Source organism: Mesoplodon mirus (assembly GCF_964341445.2).
Source record: "Mesoplodon mirus genome assembly, chromosome: 3".
NCBI classification, from domain to species: Eukaryota; Metazoa; Chordata; class Mammalia; order Artiodactyla; family Ziphiidae; genus Mesoplodon; species Mesoplodon mirus.
Genome location: NC_138978.1, coordinates 135809482 through 135827049, shown reverse-complemented (window position 1 = coordinate 135827049; position 17568 = coordinate 135809482). Strand labels below are relative to the sequence as shown.

At 42.1% G+C, this 17568-nt stretch overlaps 1 pseudogene across 1 annotated transcript in view; it reads left to right on the top strand.

Annotated features, from left to right (window-relative positions):
* Positions 1–1519: 1519 nt before the first annotated feature.
* LOC309799247 (centrosomal protein of 78 kDa-like) overlaps positions 1520–17568 on the top strand; it is a 780309-nt pseudogene continuing 764260 nt past the window's right edge. Inside the window, exons 1-8 of the transcript in view lie at positions 1520–1875; positions 4983–5155; positions 5247–5319; positions 6381–6490; positions 8714–8888; positions 10894–11000; positions 12853–12909; positions 13200–13311. The product of the transcript in view is annotated as a centrosomal protein of 78 kDa-like (transcript). The remainder of the gene's footprint in view (positions 1876–4982; positions 5156–5246; positions 5320–6380; positions 6491–8713; positions 8889–10893; positions 11001–12852; positions 12910–13199; positions 13312–17568) is intronic.

The following is a 17568-nucleotide window of genomic DNA, read 5'->3' as shown; positions in this document are numbered from 1 at the left end:
GACAGATCTTTACGTGTCAGCATGGATGAACCTAGCAAAGATAACACTAAAAAAAGCAAGTAAGAAGAGAAAACATAGTAGAATACTATATGAGGTTGAAGAATACTTAAAAATGTAGCCTAAATAGAAAGACATCCATGCAGTGATGGAGACCAAGTTCAGAAGAGTGGTTACCCAGGGTCAGCTGGGGAGTGGCTGTGTTTGGGAAAGTGGTCACAGCAGGCTCACTCTTCAACAGGAATGGTAATGTTTCAGTTCACACGCTGGCTGGAGGACGGAGGAGTGTCTGCGATATTATAATGTGAGCATGCTGCATGTGAAAGCCATTGCTGACCACATCTAGGGGATCTGATACGCGGGAGCTGGTAGTGGGTGGAGGCATCCAGAAGGTGGTGGTAGAAGAGGAACATTGTATGCATAACGCCTAAGGCCTGACCAGAGGACGACCACTGTTCTAGACACTGGACACAAATCCAACTTCTACGACCAATGTTAAAAGACAAACTGAGGCATATTGAAAATAAGACTTTACGTGAGCAAAAATAGATTCAATTCAGGCACCAACAAAGCGGAAGCGGTGAGGAGCACTCCAGCCACAGGAGCTGCAGAGATGTTTATTTTAAAAGGGCAGAAGCAAAGCAAGGAAATGACTGACTTGCTATAACTTTAAAGCCTAGTTGGTGGTTTGTGACTCGTTGTCCTCAGCAGTGTTCGCCACCCTGAGGCGTTGACAGGCTTAGATTTTTGTTGGTTTACGTAGGCGGCCGCATCACTAGAGCCACCGCAGGCTAACGGCCTCCTTGCAGGGTTCATTTACTAACACCAGTTGTCTGAGTCCTTACTCTTACTCAGTCACTTCACTTCCTACGCCTCAGTTTCTCTTCTGGAAAGTGGATATTCAGTAGTAAATTCTCTGTGGAGTTGTCAGTACCAAACAAAGTGATTATTAGTAACCACGATCATGTCCTGAATGCATGGAACACGTCACCATTTGCCAACTACCGTGTCAAGTTAGCAGAAACTACAGAAATTAAGAGCTCTCCACATAAATTCACACACCCGTGCACCAGGTAAGGGACCACAGGCAGACGTTCACTCAGCCTTTCGTGTGTCCCTCACGGAGTGCACGCTCTCTCCTGGGTGGGGGGAGCACAGACACTTACGGGAGTTTACTTTTAAAATGCGTTGATATAACCAGGTCTCAGTTTTGTTTGGATGAGTCAGCAAACGCTTTTTGGAAACCCCAAAGTCCCCACACCTCGTACATTTCGCGCTGCCTTAGTCTCAGAGCTCAAGCCCCTACTCTTCAGGCCGCGTCACCATGGGAGACAGGGCTGCGTGCGGACGCACGGCGAGCGTGCAGACGTCCTCGAGCCCCGCCCCAACGGTCCCGCCCGCTGACGTAAACCCCAGCCCCGCGGCGTGGAGGGCATAGATGCCTGCGCCAACACCAGGCCGCGCGGGGTCTCCGGAGCGCGGCATGGGGGGGTTGGCGTAGCTGGGGCCAGTGGCCCTATGTCTTCCGGCTGCGACGCCGGTCCAGCCGCAGCCGCCGGGCGGTGGGCGCCCGAGGGGCCGGGGCCCCAGGCGGGTGTGGCCATCGTGTCCGCAGCCAGCGTCCCCGAGGCTGTGCTCGGGCCATGATCACTCGGTGAAGCTGCGCCGGGACAGCGCGGCCGACTTCTTTCTGCGCTCTGAGGACCTGTGCGCGCTGCAGGACTTGGTGCCTCTGCCCTCCATGCGCGCTTCCCTGCGGGACGCCCCGCTGGACTTAAGGTCGACCGCCTGCGCGGGGTGCACTGGGCGCCGCTCCTGAGCACCCGCTGCCCCTGATCTGTATCCAGAGCTTCTTCCAGGCACGGCTTCTCGAGACAGGTTTGTACTTCCCGCTTCCAGGGCCTCTCGTGTTGGCGCTGAGAAGCGGGGTTTTCAATGGTGCAAGGTGGAGGGTGGGCACTAGAACCAGTGCCCAGTGCCCGGGTGTGCGTGCACTAGACGGGGCGTGCGGCCTAGGACTCCTGCCGGCTCGGTGACCCCGGCCGAGTGCCTTAAGGCTTCTAGGTCTCAGTGTTCTCATCTGTAGCGTGGGCTTAACAGGTCCCAGTCTCTGTGGTGGTTACAAGGATGCACTGTGTTAATGCTTCTAGACTCTACAAAGTAGAACACTTAGCACAGTTTGGAGCATCGTTAATTGTTGCACAGATGTTACCTGCTCTGTTGAATGCCTTTGCCTGGTACACACCAAAGCGATTAGGAAATGGATATATCCCAGCTTCATTTCCTTTCCATTCAAACAGGGTTCAGGAAAAAAAATTTTTTTTCAATAGTCATATCATATAGTGGAAAGAGCACTGGTGTGAAGGCAGTTTAGCGTTTGAATTCCAGGGCTTATGCTGTCTGTGGCCTGGGCAGGTTACTTTTGAACTGCAATCCCCACACTTGTAAGATGACATTAAAAACCACTCTTTCTGTGGGTTCTTAGAATTAATTAAGCAGGTTATGTGTGTCAAGTAGCCTGGCACTTGAATGAGTTGTCAGAACCAAGGGCTGCTGGAGACGATGCTTCTGCCCTAGGTAATCTCCCCTTCTACTGGGCGGCAGGTAAACACAAGCACAGTAGTCAGTGCTCTGGAAGAAGTGAGTTCTGGTGCTACAGAGCATAGAATCTTTTTTTTTTAATTTAATTATTATTTTATATTGAGGTTATTTGATGTACAATATTGTGTTAGTTTCAGGTGTACAGCAAAGTGGTTTAGTTATTCATATATCCATTCTTTTTCAGATTCTTTTCCCGTACAGTTTGTTACAGGATATGGAGTAGAGTTCCCTGTGCTATGCAGTAGGTCCTTGTGGATTATCTGTTTTATATAGAGTCGTGTGTATATGCTAATCCCAAACTCCTAATGTATCCTTCCCCCTCCCACCTTTCCCCGTTGCAGAGCACAGAATCTTGGAAGGGAAAGTTCAGGGTAGGCTTCTTGGAGGAGGTGCCATCCTTTCTAAGGATATGTAGAAGCTCCTGGGGTGGCAGGAGGGAGCAGTGTGTGTCAAAGTTTGAGAAATATAAGAAAATATGGCAAAACTAAGGTATAGGACTGGAACTCAGGGTTTGGGAAAGAAATGAGAGTTGATACTGGAAACTTAGTGGGGCCCAAGAGAAGGGGGCCTTGTTTGTCCTGTCAGAAGTTTAGATGTTTATCCTGAAGGCTGTGGGAAACCCTAAAGAACAGTGAGATGGACTTGTGGTTTAGAGACTCACTCGGACCTCCATGTGCAAGGCACTTGATTGGGTGCAGGGTGAATTGTAATCTAAGGTTCCCACTTAAGTTATAAAAGGTTGGACTGGATTTTGCAGATCTGAGAGAGAATGGGTGGGGCCTGGTGACCAGTTAGAAAAGGGAGGGCAGCAAGCGTGGGTGACAGTTTACAGCTGCATCTTTTTGAGAGATACAGAGCACAGTAGGAAGGGATTGGGGGTGGCGAGAGGATCTTACTTGATCTTCAGTGCTTTAAAGGGGCCTGGTAGACGGGTCTGGACCCAAGGTACAGATCTGGGCTTTTTGGGAGGACAGGTGTTTGAAGGCATGGTAGAGACTTACGTTACCCACAAGAAGATCCAAAGAATCATAGGTCTGAGAGATTTTTAAGTGGGTATATTTGAGGATGTTTATAAGCTGTGAGAAAGTAACCAGCAGAGAAAGGGTGTGAAGATGTAGGAGAGGAAATGATTGTTCATTTGTTTTCAAAAAGCTGAATACTTATCGTGTGCCTGGACCTTTTCCAGGATCTGGGGTTCACACCATCTGTTATCTCTTCTGCAAGGATAGTTCAACTCATCCCCTGGTGAAGAGAAGTCAGATTATTCTTTGCATCCCATTCAGGTATAAGAACTGTTCTGTACCTCTGAAGGGACTTTACTTAACCAGAGTAATAAGTTAGAAATCAAAAGAAATTAGAGCTGGAAGGGACCTTAAAGGCCACTGTACTTAATTTTGCCTAATATTTTACATTGAATGTAAGAAAAATTTATTGTAGAGCCCATTCTCTTCAGAGTTCCTTCACTGAACTTACTTTATGTCTTGCATCCAGTGGGTCTGTCTTGTAAATTTTGGCCTCCTCCTAAATTTGCTTCTTCATCCATATTACATTTGGCCCAGACTATGGCAGAAACTCCTGGGTGGTTCACGGCCCCTGGATTCAGTTCCTCTAAGTTCATCCGCCTGCTCGGGTTAAGTGATCTTCTAACATAAAAAGATGTGCTTAAAATAATGCTGCTAATGGCTTGCCCACACAGAGTTACTGCATAGTAGCCGCCCAGCGTGTGCTCTGCACGGAGGCGTGTAGTCTGAACTGTGTGCGGCCAAGCCTCATAGGGCTCTTTGCCCTGAGGAAGGGGAGCTTTTTGTGATCACTCCCTTTATCTAGTCGGTCCTTCAGCAGCAGGGAGCCTTTTTCTAATCAGTGGAGGCACCCTTACTCAGCCAGTGGTAGCCCCAGGTCTCACCACCTGTGGGATACAAGCCATGCTTTCTCCCAGGCTTGCTTGGGCCAACATCTCTTTCATTTCTGTCTCTTCTCACACTTGGACCCCTGGCCTTTAGTCATCCCCACCTGCAGTATTTACAGTGCCCAGCAGGAGTCAGGCTTGAGTGTCTTTTCACAGATGTTCCCTCTGCAGTTAATGCACCTCCTACTCCAACTCTGCATAGCCTCATCTTTCTAGATTCTGCTTCAGGGTTATCATGAAGCCATCACTTGGATATAACATTCTGCCTCCAAAGGAGCCTCTGTGCATAAAGGTTATGTTTCTTTATCTCATGTGATTGAAATTTTCAGTTTACACATGTCCCTCCTTAATGAAGGCTTTAAGGGCAGGAGTCGTTTCTAATCCTTAGCACAGAGCAGATGCTTTTTTTAAATGCTTTTTAATGATGATAAAATGTGTGTTTTAAATCACTTATTTTACAATAATTTTGCTTTAGCTTCTGGCAGAAATAAAGTTTACAGAAGTCGTGTTCCTGCGAAAAGAAATAAAGATGTGACCTTCCAATTGTGTAAAGCTCTTAAACGCTGTGTAAGTGCATCGGGTGCGCTAAGGAACGTGGAGCTAAGTGGGCTAGTTGTGAGAGAGATAGGCTTAACTATGTTAACAAAGGTAAGCCTTCATTGTGTCCTGCCAACATTTGATAGTTGCTTTTGGGGCAAATTAAACCAGTAAAATTTTAAACTCTTCCTCCATATTAAAGGGATTGAATAAATTGGCCACTTTGGTGCACCTGTGTCTTGCGAATTGTCCAATTGGAGATGGAGGTTTAGAAAGTGAGTTTCAGTCTTGTTTATGTCTCTTCCCATCAGACTGGTCTCGTGATTTCCTACACACCATGTTACTTCCTGTCTACCTTTTCTTGGTGTTGTTCATGCCTGGATTGTCTCCTGTACCTGCTCAAACCTTGGTCCATTCTCATTTGTACCATGAAATTTTGTCATTCTGGATACTGTCAGAACTAATTTTACTTAACTTTGTGTTAAGCCACAAACCACACATTTTGTATATTTTCTGTGTTTTGTGTTTGTCTATATATTTATGGTTTCTCTTCAAGAAATATTATGGGAAGGGAAATGGCAAGATGTAAAGAGCAAAAAAGTCATCATTCTCTTTAAATTGTTAGAACATCTATCTGCAATCATAATTATGACGCACTGTGTTATGTGTTAAAATAGTAAATACATGTAACGTCCCGTAGGAGCAGCAAACTCAGTGGTGTTGGTGAGGGTGTGTCATGGAAGTAATCACAAAGCAGGTGACTGTTGGTTGGGGTCCTGAAACATTCGTGTGCCTTCCCTGTGTCCAGTAGTGGTCTGGAGGGGTCAGGAAGCCTGCTTTTCAATTTGAGGGAACAGAGGGTTTGAGGTCCTCTCTCTTCTATTGCTCTAGTATAGTATACTGCATAGCAGCTAATAAAATACTGGGTTTATAGTTGACATTTAAATCACTGATTGATCATTAAGATTGGGATGTATCTTTGGAAATGAAAATAGGAAGAATCTTATGCTTTTTCTTTTTTTCTTTTTTTTTCCTATATCTGAAAAGGTATGTAGTACTTTGCTGAGTGGTTGGGAATAAAGTTTGCAGTATTCAGTGTATTCAGTTTTAGTATCTAAATAGAATTAAACTGTTGATGTAAACTGGAATAGCACTTTGTTACTGACAAGTTTTAGAATGCATCTGTTCGTCAATTACCTGTTTGGGAAGATTGTAGTTAATGATTTTGAGAATGTGGCTATAAACCTCCAATTGACTCAAGAAAAGCAAATAAGTCAAGATTGACAAACGTATAGGCTCTTCATCTTATTGTGTATGTGGGTTTTTTTCCTTTTAGTTATTTGTCAAGGTATAAAGAATTCTATCACACTTAAGACAAGTTAAGTAAACTTCACGGGGTGTATTCTGACATGGCAGGGAGCAGATCACATGGCCTAGATCTTAAAGGTGATTTTATGTTTAAACTTTCATGAAAACATATGTGATTGAAACACATTAATATATTGATACAGAGGGCAGTTAATTTTTGTCTTTTTTTTTTTTTTTTTTTTGCGGTACTGTTGTGGCCTCTCCCGTCGCGGAGCACAGGCTCCGGACGCACAGGCTCAGCGGCCATGGCTCACGGGCCTAGCCCCTCCGTGGCATGTGGGATCCTCCCGGACCGGGGCACGAACCCTTGTCCCCTGCATCGGCAGGTGGACTCTCAACCACTGCGCCACCAGGGAAGCCCTAATTTTTGTCTTTTGATACATGTGAGTGCAGCTTTCATTTTGCTGAAAGAATATGACCACTTTTCAGGTTGGGATTCTACCATTTAATAAAGATAGTCCACTTAATTTTAGAAATAAGAGATTTAATATATAATACCTAATAATACTTTTATGTATTTTTTTTAACTGAAAACGTTTATTGTAATACTGTGAAGAAACTATGCCGTTATAGTCTTCAAGACTTAAATGAATCAAGTGTTTATTAGCTGCTGTAGTTTTTAAACTAATAAAAATCAGTACATCAGCAATTTGTAAATACAGTTTTTAAAATAATACCTTAAAACTTTACAGTGGTTATTATGACTGTATTTAGGCCTAAAGTTATTTAATAATTTGATATGAAGGCTTTTTAATAGTATGATGATGCAGCTCAGGGATAGGTAAACTCTGGCTGGTAGGCCAGATGCAGCCTGTTGCCTGGTTTTGTAAAGGAAGTTTTTTTGGAACATAGTCGCACCCATTGTTTACATGGTAGTTATGGCTACTTTCACCCTACGCCAGAGGGGCAGAGTAGTTGCAACAGAAACTGTATAGCCCACAAATCTGGAAATGTTTAAATTTAGATTTTAAAAATTGAAAAATTCTTTGAGCCTATACAGGGCAAGTCCATTGACCCCTGAGGTAGAAAACAGTCAAGAACTTGGGTGCCGAAGCCAAGTGGCCTAGGTTCAAATTCCCTTTCTCCCATTTCATAGCTAGTGACCATGGGCAAATCACTTAACCTCTATGCCTCATTATGAGGTGTAAATGCACTCATTTGTATAAATAGTGCCTGGCACATACTAAGCACTGTGTAAGTGATTGCTGTTGTTTCTCCTTGGAGCTTTGATAAGTTATTGTTAATAGAAAAACGACACTAATGATTTTCCTTTTAGAGTAACAAAGGCACTTTGAGTCTTTTATTTTTTCAAGAATGTAATAAGACTTTTTTCATTTACAGTCAGTGTTCCCTGTTACCACAATTTACTTTATGAATATAAAGAACTGAATGTCTCTAAGACAGTACTTTTGCTTAAATGTCAAACCATTATTTTTCCAAGGCACATCAAACTGGCTGTGCATAGTCCAGGCCTCTAAAGCTTGTGTGCATACCCTAGGTAGCATGTGAGATATACATTTTGTAAATATAGTTTTTAAAATAATGCTTGAGACTTCCCTGGAGGTCCAGCAGTTAACACTATGTGCTCCCAATGCCGGGGGCTTGGGTTCGATCCCTGCTCAGGAACTAGATCCCACGTGCCTGCCATAACTAAGAGCCCACATGCCCCAACTAAAATATCCGGCATGCTGCAACTAAAGACCTGGCACAGCCAAACAAACAAATAAATAAATATTTATAAAAAATAAGTAAAATAAAATAATGCCTTAGGAGTTAGGAAAAGAAAATATTAGAACATTTTTACCTTTGTATTATTTTAAAAAATCTGTGTAGTTTATCATGTACATAAATTATATGTATGGAACTTTGTGTATATAATTTGTTAGTAAATAAGATGCATATTAAAAAGTTTTCTTATGGTTTGCCCAGTCAGGTGTTTGGAGAGCATTGGAGGACAGAATGATGAAATTTAGAGCCTCAGCAATGATAGAATTTAGAACCAATTCCCTGACTTAGAAGATAAGGAAAATAATTCACAGACTGTAATTGAGTTGTCCAACTTTACATAAGTGTTCAGAAACAGGCTATCCAGTGGCTAGAATCTAATCACTGACCGAGTAGAATCTGGGTCACTGGACTCGTAAACCAGAAGTGACCGTTGAATTTCTCAGGTTGATGCTCCTGGCATATATGCTTGATACGTGTGTGTGTGTAAATCTCTGACATAATAAGCCATACTCAGTAGGCACACCCTGTTTCCTTATTCAGGCATCTTAATTTCATCCCATTAAGTCTTTGACATATCAGACTACCAGAAAGCATGAAGAAACCTGGGCTGAGAGTCTTCATTCCAGGAGACCTGATCTTGACTGTATGGCTGGTTTGAGGCGTATCACTCTGAACTGCAACACGCTCATTGGTGACCTGGGTGCAAGTGCTTTGGCAGAATCTCTTAGTGAGGATTTATGGCTTAGAGGTAAATTCTAAAATTGAAAATATTGAATTTTTAATATGAAATATGCTTAGCTTTTGGCATGGTACTATTGTGATAGGATTTTTTTAAAGCCTCCTTTTACTGATAGCTTTTATTTTGCTTTTAAACTTTCTCTAAGAGTTGCATATATCCTTTATAGAAAATACAGAGTAACAAGAGAACAATTACCCGTAATTTTAATACCCAGACATAATCACTGTTCATTTTGGTGTATATACTTTCAGTCTTTTTTTTCTACAAATATATTTGTACACTTAGGGATTACAAAAATAGAATTGTAGTATACTTGCTATTTCATATTCCTGCTTTTTTCACTTAATGATGTATCATGTAGTATTGCGTCGTATTGATGTCCCATAGTTTAATCAATTCTTTGCAATTCGATTTAGACAGTTTGCTTTTCCCTGTCAGAAACAATGTGAATACGTTGTATATACATCTCTGTGTCCATCGGGATTACTTCTGTAGAATAAGGTACTACAAGTGGAATGACTAAGTGTGACATATTTTTAAGACTTTTGATACACATGGCCAAATTACCACCCAGAAATGCTATGCCAATTTATAGTCCACCCCAACAGTAGATGTGAAGCCTGCCTCTCACAAACAGTGGCTTGTAGCACTTGTAAAAAAAATGTAAAACTACAAAAATGAGTACCTCTCCATTTTCTATGCAAGTGGGGTTACTCCAAATTTTATAACTTTTTTCAATTAATTTAGTATGAGCATTTTAGCAAGTCAGTAAATTTGCATCTCCTGCATCATTTTTTGTGATTGTTCAGTATTTCATTATATGAATATGCCACAGTGCACGTAGCTTATCCATTCTTGTATATAAGCTTTGTCCAGGTTTTCAGTTACAAATAGTACTCTGATATATATCCTTACCTATATCTCTGACTATTTCTTTTGGTTAAATTCTTAGAAAGAGAGTTGTTGGATCAAAAGGGTATAGACATGATTTAAAGGCTTTTCTTACAGAATCTTGGCTTAATCTGATAGGAAAATAACTACATTTTGTTTTATTTTGTATTCATTTGATTTACTGGTGAGGTTTACTGGCTGTTTGTATTAATTTGGCTATTTGGTTAATTATACCCTGTGTCCATTCTTCTGTAGTGAGAGTTTGTAAGGGTTGTATCATATCCTGTCAGATCCGTATGTCTTACTTGCTATTTCTATGTGTCATGGGGGTGTTGAAAGACTCCAGTTATTTTAATGTGATGGTCCACACAATACTTAAAAAAAAGACTCATCGTAGTTTCCTTTCATGTAATATTTTTTAATACCTGTGCTTTGGTGATGATCCCTTTGGTTTAAATGAGTAGGTTGTTCAGCCCCAGAACTACTAGAATTCATGTTCAGTGTTTCTGGTTTTTGTCTGACTTTTTATGGAGAGAGTTCTTGACCATCATACTTTCATGATAGGTTTTTACTATGTACTCTCTATTCACACATTGTTTGAATTTGTTATTATTTGTATCCTCTTAGACTTGTCCTTTTTTCCTCTAAAACTAACAGTTATTACATTTCTCCTATTTTGTTTTCCCCTTTTAGCTAGTTTCAAGTGTGATTTGGAGCTGAAGATCATGATCAAAAGAATGCAGTGCATTTCTGAGCTCCACCAGGTTTTGCTTGTGAGGTTTACATGCCTCTGCCGCCCTTGCTAATTATGAACTGAGATTCATTTTGTGATGCTTTTTGCTCATATGTTATATACAGTTATTCTTCAGTTCTGTAATTGTAAAATATGTTGGATGATTTATTGATACTAAAGCCAGGGTTATCATTGCACATTCAAGAAGAGGTTTTTAAATTGGATTATGCATTATGTGTGTGCATATACGTTTCTGTTTTTTTCCATACCCAAAATTACAAACCTGCCATGACTTGTCTTGTGCAGGACTCTTCCACACGTGAGAAAATGAGAGTTGTCTATATGTTAAATCTGTAGAGTTAGGAAGTGACCTTTGTCTTTCATCAAAAGCACTTGACCTGCAGCAGTGTGGCCTCACCAGTGAAGGAGCAAAGGCTTTACTAAAGGCCCTTGAAACCAACAGAACTCTCCTCGTTCTGGATATAAGAAAAAATCCACTTGTTGGTATGTGGTCACTTTTTTGAAATTGATAAACACGTAGCAAAACAAAAAGAATTTGTTCACGTATTGACAGTTTTTTAAAATTTAATGTGTTTAACTTTCCTCATCACGCACAGTTGGCCCTTGAACAACGTGGGGTTAGGGGTGCCGACCCCTACGCAGTTGAAAATCTGGGTATAAGTTTATAGTCAGTGGTTCCACATCTGTGGATTCAACCAACCTTGGATCGTGTAGGACGATAGTACATATTTATTGAAAAATATGCGTGTGTCAATGGACCCGCGAGGTTCAAACCCATGTTGTTCAAGCTTCAACTGTACTTTTCTAGTGTTGCACTTCCCTTATGTTTTTAGCAGATAATGTACTAATTAAAGTGAATTTTACTTGTAAATTGTTCTTATCTCTACTCTGAATAGAGGTGAACCTAGGTACTAAGCCTACTTCCACCAAGAGCATTCTTTCTTTCCTGTGCAACCTCTGAATTCTTGCCAGGAGCACTTTATTCATTTGTCAGAATCACAAGCAATTTTTAAAATATCTTCTGTGTGCCAGATATGGGTTTAGGCACTAGGGATAAAGCAGTGAACCAGACAGACAAAAGTCTTGCCCTCGTGGAGCTTACATTCTAGTGAAGGAGTTCAGATAGAAATGAGTAAACAGATAAGTAATATAATTTTAGAGAGTAGGAAGTGCAAAAATATCTTAAAGTAAGGAGAGTGAGGGAGTTCAGATAGAAATGAGTAAACAGATAAGTAATATAATTTTAGAGGGTAGGAAGTGCAAAAATATCTTAAAGTAAGGAGAGCGAGGGAGAGCAGGTAGGACGCCATTGGATAGGTTTGTTAGGGGACAGCTTCACTGGAGAAGTGGCATTTGAACAGAGACATGAATGAAGAGAGGAGCAAGCCATGGAAGAACTGGAGTAAGCACATTCCAGGACAAGGAGGCAATGAGTATGCAGGCATGTAGGTGGGTGGAGTATTTAAGGAAAAGCAAGGAGGCCAACATGGCCAGAGTACCGAGTGAAGAAGAGTGTGGTATGACATGAGGTCAAGGAGCTAGCCAGGGGTCTGCTCCTGTAAAATCTTGAAGGCCAGAGTGAAGATGTGGATTATTCTAAATGAGTAGAGGGGTTTGAACTGGAAAAAGGCATGATCCAAATAGTATCTCAATAAGGTGACCTGGTATAGAGAATGGACTTGGGAGGATAAAGAAGAGAAACAGGGAGACCAGTTAGGAGACTGTCACAGTGCTCCAAATAAGAGATGTTTATGGCCTAGGTTAGGTTGGAAGTTTGGAGCAAGTGAAAAGTGGTTGAATTCAGGTTGTGTTTTGAGGGTGTAGCTATCAAGACCTGCAGATAGATTAGATGTGGGGTATGAAGGAAATAGTAACAAGGAGACAAGTCGTTGATGATTATGTGTGCAACAGAGTGGTATCACTTAGAAGAAGGGGGCTGATGGGAGGAGCAGCTTTTGAGGGACTATCGGGACTTTGGTTTGTTATCTTGGATGCCCTTTAGGTATCTAAGCGTCTGGATGGTGCTCAGACTGTACTTTCTATCCAAAGGTATCTAAAGCCACTTTAGATGCAAAATGTTTAAAGCTGACCTTTGCTGCTGCCAAAATAGTAGCCACTGGGGGCAGTCTGCAAGATGGCATCTTAGGTTTTTGAGGAAGAAATTAGAATACACAAAGGGGGAAATAAGTGTATAATTACATAATGTAGATTTCATATTTAATTTTATGGGAAAAGCAATAATTAGTTGGCTTTTGGTTTTAAATGGAAATAGCCACTCATTGGGAAATAATTACTCTAATTTCAATTTATTTTACTTTAAATCATTCTGTGCTGAAAGCAGTTACCAAAAAAGGTCTCCAGAATGGAAGGAGTGCCAAGTCAGAGGTATATAACATGTTTTAATTCTCTCGGAAGAATTTCTCTTTAATGGCTTGTTTTTCTTTCCTTCTTAAAAGAAAATTATCAAGGTACTTTCTGCCATCTTAAAACTAAGTTTTTAGTCAAATGAAATGGCTTTTCTGTCTTTGAAAATGTTGTGTGATGCTTTAATTTAGCTTCCCAGAAATGCAGATTGAAGACCTTTTATTAACTTAAAATATCTTAATTTCTAATGAAGATCAAACCCTCCTAAACTACCTGTAACTTAAATGGCATATTTATCATTTCTCTCTCAGTACCAGTGGATAACTTCTCCATTGGTGAAGGAACCATCCAAAGCTTCTAGACAGAAAAAGAGAACTATAATTTTGGAAAGTGGTCGAAAAGGAAAAGCTACTATTAGAATTGGTAACTCTTTTTTTCTTTTTTTTTTTTTTGCGGTACGCGGGCCTCTCACTGTTGTGGAGCACAGGCTCCGGACGCGCAGGCTCAGCGGCCATGGCTCACCAGCCCAGCAGCTCCGTGGCATGTGGGATCCTCCCAGACCGGGGCACGAACCCGTGTCCCCTGCATCGGCAGGCGGACTGTCAACCACTGCGCCACCATGGAAGCCCTCTTTCTTTTTTTTAATGCCACTAGAACTTATACCCCTTATATTTTCTGGTGTGCTAAAATTAAAACAGCTTTAATGGTTATTCCTTAATGGTTAATTACTTCCTTAACAGTTAGCTATTAATATTATTTGTGGTTCTTATGGAACGTACCTAGGATGTTCCTGACACATAGTGTTTAATATTTATTAGATATTAATTTTAATATGATAAAGCTCTTGAAGTGACAAAATCCATATCCAGATACGAGGTCACCTTTTCTCCCTTTCATGTGGGGTCCAGGCCTTAGGAAAGAGGGAAGCATGTGATGTGTCTGTTGACAACCCCAAAATAAAATAAAGTAGGCAGAGCCCTTGGCACTTTACAGATATGAATACCTTTTATTGTCATCAGAACCCTGTGAACAGACAGTGTTTTACAGCAGTGCAGACAGGTTAGGGTCAGGTGCAGCGGGGAAGTGGGATCAGGCAGGATAAGAACATGGGGAGATTGGGGGGGGCTGTTTCCAGAGCCTTTACTAAGGAAACAACAAAAATCACAGATGATCATGACTGTTTTTTCAAAATGCAGGAATCAGTGGAAAAACTAGAAATGATCATGTTCAGAATTGTGATCAGTTGTGTCTAAGTATGTAGAAGTCAGTTACTTTCCCATAAGCCAGAAATAACACTGAAAAACAAGGAAAGATCCCATTTGCAATAGTCACAAAAATTAGTAAATATCTAGAAGCCAGTTCAGTGTTCTCCTGAAAAAGTTAGTGCAAAAGGATAGATGAAACATTTTAAACATATATGTTAACATTAATAAAATGTAATGTTAACATACGATCTATTAACATATAAAGCCACTGGCAGAGGGAAACAGAGATCAGAGGAGAAGTCCAGAAACAGGTCCCTGTTTACTTGAGAATTGTATTTTAACTTAGACAATTTTACAGTCTAACTTGACTTTGTCTAATTGATTGATTGAAGCATTGATAATTCATTTAAACAGAAATTAGATATTTGCATCACAGCATACACAAATTCTAGTCAGTCAAAAAGATGCAAAGGCAACTAAATGCAAGAAGCAAATATAAAATACAGGAGAGAATTTCTGTGTAAGTGTAGGGAGTACAGAAGCCTTCCTAAGTAAGCCATAAAACTCAGAAGCCATAAAGTAAAAGATATTTAATTCCATGAAAATTTAAAACTTTTCTACAGTTCAAGACGTAAACAAAACAAAATGACAGACACCAAAGTTGGGTAGTGTATTAACATATAAAGGTTACTGTTGATATAGAGAAGAACCCACAAATAAATGAAAAAGGATAAGCAAATTTTCAAAAGGCAGGGGGTGGTTTCTACCTGTATGAGCAAACAACTCAGAAGAAACACAGCTGGCTACTAGACAGTTGAAGAGGGGCCAACTTCTTTAGGAAATGCAGATTAAAACCATGGGATTTTCTTCCCCTCTGATGGGCAGAAATTCTAAAGACTGATAACATCTGGTGTAGACGAGGGAACAAACACACTTTGCCTATGTTAAGTATAATAAATGTGTTCAATTTTGGAGTGAGGTTTGCAGCGTCCATCAAAGTTCAAAACTCTCTTGCTCTTTGACCAAAGACTTTTACTTCTAGGCACCTGCCCTCTGCCAGTACTCTGCCTTGCACAGAAGTGTGCATAAAATCAGGCACCCGCAAGTCCAATGAGGGATACTGACATAATGGGGAAAATCTAGAGACAACCCGGATGTCCTTCGGGAGGGGTCTGATGAAGGAAATTAGAATCCATCCGTGGTATGGAGTAACGTGTGTGTGGAGAAAGGGGAAGGTCTGTGAGCAAACTGGGAAGATGACCTGATACGTCGTGAGGTCAAAAGGAAAAAGAGCAGGTGTAGAAAAGGACATTTCTATGATTCCACTTAGAAACCCACAGTGTTTGTATTTGTAAATACTATGTATGTATATATGTACATACGGAAACACGCATATATACACGTATACACATTTGTGTATCTGATCCTGAAAATGCACAAAAGACTGTTATTGGCAGCCACCTCTATGGAAGGGAATAGATCTTTATATTTTTACTCTAGTTTTCCTAATCGTGTGCAAATTTAGAGTTAATTTTTTATTTAAAAGTTAGGCAGTCAGGAGAGGCCTAGTGACTGTTTTGTGGGCTTCTCTCACCTCAGGATGCACTCTTCGCGCCCTTCTTGTTTCTGGTTTGTCTTTTGGAGCAGACACCACTGAAACGAGCGTCTTGTCATCGCTTGCCAGCTGCCTGCGGTTTTCTTGCGCCCTACTAACCGTCACCACCTTTGTGAGATGCTGTTTTGCGCTGAGGTGGTGCCTTTCCCCTCACACACACCCCTCTTGTACCTTGGGAAGTCCAGGGGTTTCTCAGTGGGCATTCTAGAACACTCATCCCAGAGATGCAGTGGGTTTTTCAGCCACATGCATTTGGGGAAAACTCTGTTCCTGTATGAATTATCCTCTTGGGAGTTCACGATTCACCAGAGCTCTTGAGACGCTCTAGGAAGTTGAGTCCAGAAACCCGTGTAGCCCTGTTAATTCAGGATTTCCTAAATTTCTATGACTGACTGTGGCACCGCTTTTCCAGTCACAACCATCCTTATCAGCTTCCGTCCTAGACTCCCTGGGGAGTGCTGCTCAGACTCTGTCCTGGAAGCTTTGTAGTCCCAGGATTACCTGCTGCTTCCACACCCACCCGGCCCCCTGCTAGCGCTCTGTCAGCCTGGCACCTTCTCCCTGCCCCCAACTCATTCGGCCACAGGCCCTGCCCCTGCTGTGGGATTTAGTGATAACTCCTGGGAGCGGTGGCCCAGCACAGCCCACGGCAGTGCTCGGTGTGGCTCACAGGGCTTAAAACACACAATTTGAGCCCTTACTGGAACATGGGAAGATGATTTAAATCCAGATGTCTTATTTCATAATCCCCGTGTCTCTGAAAGTGGGAGAAACAGACTGGGAGGGCCGTATGTTTCAAGCAAAAGGGAGACTGTTTCTCTGTGGAAGTAAAGAACGGGCCCTCACAGTTAACAGGTAACGTAGGGGGTTTGTGCTGAGTCTGTCACGTTGGGCCTGTTATACTCATTTATATGACCGTTGGGTCCTTATTGGCATTTTCACTTACTGCCCATGCTTGAAACTCCCCAGTGTCCCTGTCTTGATCACGAGCCCTAATTCTGTTGACCTAGAAAGTTCTTTGTGGGAACTTTCTAGCAGGCCTCTCCCCCAGTGTCCCCACCCTCCAGCCCCTGTGTCCTAGTGCTTTTTCTACAACGCAGAACTCCTTGTTGTGCAGACCTGATTGCTCCTCGTGCTCCAGGATCCGATGGATCCAGTTCCCAGGAGAGCGTGTCTTCAGGGCCCTCTGCGGTCTGCAGTCCTGCCCCCAGCCAGGCACCCAGCACCCCAGGTGCTGCAGAGAACTTGCTGCGGTCCCCCGTGCCTTGGCAGAGACAGCTCTCTGCCAGATGCCCTTCCTTCGTCTCCCCCTGTCCTGACCCTTCCCACCTCCCTTCCGCTGAAACCTTCAACCTTCCCTTGGGCAGAGGTACTTGCTCAGCTCTGTGCTTCCACAGCGCTTATCCTGTGGAATCTGAATTCCCTCCACAGCCGTCTTGCTAGGTTGGGAGCAGCTGATTCCCCTTCATCTTTTTCTTCCTTCCCTCAGCCCCACAGCAGGGACACTCTCAGGCACCGTGCAAATTTAATCTTCAATTTCTAGTTGTTATGACATTGTTGCTGTCAGGATACCACCTACGTTCACAGTAGGATGGGTAAATGTGTGGGGGACGACTGTAAAGACAGATTCTTTGTAAATCCAGGTTCTTAATTCTTCCCCCTTTTAATATTTTTTCCCCTTAAATCACGTGTCCTTCTTGCTGCTCCAGCTCTATAATTGGACTGTCACCTGGGGAGCCTGAGGCAGCAGAATATCAAAGAGGGTAGACACTACATTTTTAACGTCAGTGTCAACCAGGATACCTACTACCTGTGCAAAGGGGGGCCCAGAATTCAGGCTCAAAGCCTATTACCGGATAC